The sequence below is a fragment of the Crocodylus porosus genome, unplaced genomic scaffold, assembly GCF_001723895.1.
Source record: "Crocodylus porosus isolate Cpor-Errol unplaced genomic scaffold, CroPor_comp1, whole genome shotgun sequence".
Taxonomy (NCBI): Eukaryota; Metazoa; Chordata; order Crocodylia; family Crocodylidae; genus Crocodylus; species Crocodylus porosus.
Window position 1 is genome coordinate 1,586,718 of NW_017728921.1, and position 5,123 is coordinate 1,591,840.

Consider the following 5,123-nt stretch of genomic DNA (forward strand, 5'->3'; position numbering starts at 1 on the left):
CAAGGGAAGTGGTGCTGGCTCCTACCCTGGGGGTCTTTAAGAAGAGGCTTGATGCCTACCTGGCTGGAGTCATTTGAGCCCAGTTTTTCTCCTGCCCAGGCAGGGGGTTGGACTTGAAGATCTACAAGGTCCCTTCAACCCGACTTCTATGATTCTGTGAATTCATAGGGGGCAGGAAACAAGGCAAGGGAGGTTTTGGAAGAAAAGAATAAGAGCTGTGTTAGAGCCAGGAAGACTCTAACCTGACCGCTGGACCTCTAGTAGGAAATATCAGAGAAATGGGCTGAGATTTTGGGTGGGGCAGAAGGAGACAGGCGTGAAGTACAGACGCTGATCAGGGAATCATCTACAGAGATGCTGTCAAACACGCATTTGGAGATGAGACAAACCCCAAAATAAAATCTGCATCTGTATCCGGGGAGGAGGAGAGAGAGATCCATGGACAGATTCAGAGATGTTAGGGGCTGGAAGGGACAACCACAAGATCGATAGATGCCTCTCATGCTTTATTTCCATAATGTTGGTGTTGAATACTGAGAACAAACAATGCCTATCTGCCTGTTGCCATAAGGAAACTATAAATGTTCGTTTTCCTACGCTATGATTTGTGACAGCCCATCAAGGCACAGAAATACTGAACAGTTGTTTCCCAGCTGTGCAAATCTATATATTCACATTGGTTCTTGCTGTCCAGCTTCCAGAAACAATGTACGCTCTTTCATAAGAGCGCTTTATGGAAATCCCTCTTCTCAGCACAGCCCAGTCCTTCCTGTTCACAATGCAAAGGTGGCCCTTTCTCAGTACCTGCAATGTGAATATTCAAATTTCCCTCTGCTCGCAATGGACAACCACAATCCCTCTGCTCTGATCTCTGCCCCTCCTGAGGATTTTGAAACTGTTTACTAAAAACAAAGTTGTCAGGTTTTACTTCCCCTTGGCTGAAAGAGAGAAAATCCAAAGTCTTACATAAAAAAAAGTTTTAGAAAGGACGCTAAGAAGCTGAAAGGAGCTTTGCTTTTAAAACATTAACGGCACTTTGGTGGCTGTCCTGCCTTACTCCCAAACTTCTGATCTTCCCCTGCAGAATAACTGGCAAATATCTGGGGGTTCGTTGTATGTTTATACTGGAGCAGATATGTCTCCCTACCTGATGTGAACCAAAACCTTACAGATTGATTTATGTCTGCAAATCCTTCTGCCTACTTTGAGTCCTACAGCAGTCCGCCCATGCGGATGTGATTGCAGAACGGGGTCCTTAAATAGAAAAACAACGTAAAGTAAAATACAGCGTAGTTATTCTGGGAAAAGCCATAGGGACTGAGAGGAAAAGAGGAAACAGGAGGGAAGCAAAGGCAGATGACAGGAGATGCAAAAAGCAAGCCCAAGGGGTTATTTGGTTTTTAAACTTCCTAAATTTGCCTTCAGCACTTTTGTCAACTCATTAGGTCTTCCCTTCTCTTTCATTTAAACTTTTAATATCTAACAATTTCAGAGCAATAACAATCTGAGGACGCTTCACGTAAACTCAGAAGTAATCAAATCTCAGCCAGCAAACACTTCGTCCTCAGAGTTTATTTGCTGTTCAGACTTGGCCTGCAGCCTTGGAATTTATTCTGCCTCCAGTCGGGTTATTCCTTCATAAACAGGAAGCCCCCTCAAGTTTTCATTATAATAAACTAATTTGCTTCATCTAGTGTCAGTGTTAGCACAGGAAAATAAGATTGTGGCATCAAGTGAACCAGCCTCAGCCAAAAGATAAACTGCAATACAGCGGCAAAATATTTGTAATATTTTTTAAACAGCTAATGTCAGTGGAATAGAAAGCTGTCACTACACAACAGTTGCCTGCTCCAGATACACTGAGAAAAAATTTATTACTTTAAAAAGAAAGCACTGCAGTGAGGCTCAGACATTTATTCCCAATGCCCTTATTTCTATTATACCATATATTGTCAGACTCTGGGATGGACAGTGGTAAAGCAGACCAACAATTGCTCATGGTCTAACGTTTGAAAGCTATGCTTGGGCTGACCTGATGAATAGCTAACGCACAAAACCGGAGAAAACCAAAACACATGGGTGGAAATGTACAGCCTCCTGGTTTTTTACTCCAAAGAAAACCTCTCTCTTCGCCTTGGTTTTTATCATTAGAATTTTTATGCATCAGTCAAGCAAAGCCCATATCTGACTGGCTGACTTACAGCTTTTAAAATATATTATTGTGTATTCTTTGGCACACTGATACAAGTGCCCCTAGCACATCATGTTCCTTTCAATGAAAGACTTAAAAAAAAAAAAAAAAACCCAGAAACCACTATGAAGACATCCGACACCAGAAAAACTGTCAACGCTTTCTACTGAATGAGGAAATCCTTGCTTTCAGTAAAAAGTGTTGAGGTTTACTCAGATCCCATCACCTACAGCAGTTTGTGGTGCTACCCCTGCGCAAGTCTCTTTTCCTTTATCTCAGTGCTTTCTCTCATATTCTTCACACCAGCTAAGCCATCTTAAATGTCCCCAGCCCCACTCTACTTTTTTCCATGACATCAGTCTCCCTCTTCTCTTAAGGTCCCTCGCTTCCTTCAAACCGAGGGAGCTCAACTGAGTCTTGCTGACTTTATTTTCTTTAAATCATGTAACAAAATTTACAACCAAGTTACCTGCCTCTATCTATCCAGCCTCATTATTTCATTATCGTTACCCTTTTGATCCCTCCCCGATTCCCTGCTACTGCTCGTCGAACTGCCCACTGTGCTTTGGCTTCAACTGAAGCCCGCATGCAGCAAAGATTTACGAACAGGGGCAGTCTCCCTGAAGTCAATGGAACTGCGCACAGGCATAAAGATATTTGTGCTCAAGTCTTGCAGGACCGGAGCATCAGACTGCCCGCTCTTCAGAGCGGGGATCGTGTCGCAGGATCTGGACTGCCGTTTTCAACACCGGAGCCCTGATCCAGACCGAAGCCTGCAAGCTGTACCACAACGCAATGACAGGAACATCCTTAAAATGAAGCTTCCCAATTTGGTCCCTCCTCCGCGGTACCGGCATTCCAAGCTCCTAGCATCACCAGGTGTGATTTATGTCTCTTTGTACACACAAAGCACACCAAACATGCTGCTGACCTAAACAAAATGATATATTTAACCGTAGCATACAGGAATGTAATACTACAAACAGCTCAGATAAGACCTCCATGAGTTTTCTTAATGTTACAACATAAATTTTATCCAAAATGTACACAAATAGTTTGAATTATTAATAGTGTTTACACAAACCAAGAGGAGAATACGCACTGAAATCTCTCCAGCGAGCAAACACAAACTGGACACTAAAAATGATTGGCAAGCCTTCTATGATCTTGCCAGGATCACATCAGTTTCAATCTTTCTGCCGCTCGGTTTTTCCCTGCCTCGGCATAGAGAACTGTGCAAATATGTGAAAGGAGAGGTTGGGCCATCTTTTATTCATGGCATACATCATAAATCCATGTAGGGCAATAGGGATGTGCCGTAAAAGTGCTATAGCAGGTAGAGTGCAAATATTCTGTCACGCTGCAAGACACGCAAAACTGCCTGCTAAATCCTGCTCCTGGCATCACACACAGAGCGAAGTGGGAAAGATCTGCTGTTTATGGTGACAAAGATGAGAAGAGCTAAAAAAGCAAGAGAAGCTGGTAGATTTACACAGCGCATGCAGGATTCAGGATTCAGGCTTCAGAGGAAAATCTAGTTTTACCATTAAACACAATGCCCGAAAGGAGACACGACCTCAGCCCTGCAAGTAGATCCCGGAATGTAACATCCGCTCACCCCAAGGCCAGCAGGACTTAAACGCAGGATTGGGGCCTGTGTGCGAGTTCAGTGGCTGTGCAAATGCTCACTCTACAGGCTGCTTGGAAGAAAGCCTCTGTTCACAAACCCCTCTCCCCTCCCAACACCCCACTAGGTTGCCAAATTTCTGCAAACCCCCTGAGATCAGCCCTGCCAATGACAGCACTTTGAGACTCAATAGGTTAGTTTGTACCTAGACTTACTACTTTTTCAGCCAGTGACATCAATAGCGAGGTCACACAAATGCCTGGAGAATTCTCCTGGAAGATAAAGTTTCTTCATTTTCACCTTTATTTACCAACATATGTTCCCCCAAAATTGCTTTAAATAAATGCATCGAAGCAGTTTCACGAGTGTAATATAATGACAACAGAGCAGGACTGCACGTTAGTATAAGCCCTTGGCACCTTAAAAGACAGATCTACGCTCCTGGTTTGCTTAAGTCTCCATTGGGTTTCATCGTCAACGGACCCATCTACCGTCCGAGCCCTTTTGCTCCTCCGGACACCCCTCTTCCACGCGTCACACAATCGGCATGCGAGCGGTGCACCCGGTCCTGCTCAGCCTGTCTGGGGATGGAGCAGTCTCGCCTCATCATCGCTGCCACCGCAGAAAGGTAATTCGGCCATCTGCGCGCCTTTGAAACCCGTTAAGCACACGGCCGGTGGGAGGGCGAGCCGGGGGGGCCCCCGATGCTCGCGCCCGTCAGCCCGCACACCTGCCTGCAAGCGGGGCAGGCAGGCGAACGCAGGGCAGACACGGGCTGGGGGGCAAGCAATGCCCACTGCACTACAGGGTCGACCATGGGGTGGGGGGCAGGCGGGCGATGCCCGTTTCAACGCAGGGGCAGACACGGGCCGGGGGCAAGCGGGCGACGACCGTCTCAGTGCAGGACAGACCACTGCTGGGTGGCCGGCGATGCCTGTCGACCATGGGGTGGGGGGCAGGCGGGCGATGCCCGTTTCAACGCAGGGGCAGACACGGGCTGAGGCAAGCGATGCCCATGTCAACACAGGGTGGACCACGGGGTGGGGGCAGGCGGGCGATGCAGGGCGGACGGCCGGGGAGATGGGGCGCCGACACGGAGGGACCAGCCCGTGGGGGGCTGCAGATCCCGGGGGCGGGCTCCCGGGGGGGGCGGTAGTACCTGGGCTCGGGCAGGCTGATCTTCTTGCTGGCGCGGGCGGCCGGGGTGCTCTTGCTCTTCTCCATGGCCATGAGGTAGCTGACATCGGCCAGCACGGCCTCCAGGTCCGCCATGTTGGCGGGCCCGGCCCAGCCCGGCGCGGGCTA

General features: G+C 47.9%; 1 long non-coding RNA gene across 1 annotated transcript in view; it reads left to right on the top strand.

The window, feature by feature from the left end:
- Window positions 1-4,980: 4,980 nt before the first annotated feature.
- Window positions 4,981-5,123, top strand: part of LOC109312600 — a 1,820-nt gene continuing 1,677 nt past the window's right edge. The window contains exon 1 of the long non-coding RNA XR_002101869.1: window positions 4,981-5,051. This is a non-coding gene — a long non-coding RNA (uncharacterized LOC109312600). The remainder of the gene's footprint in view (window positions 5,052-5,123) is intronic.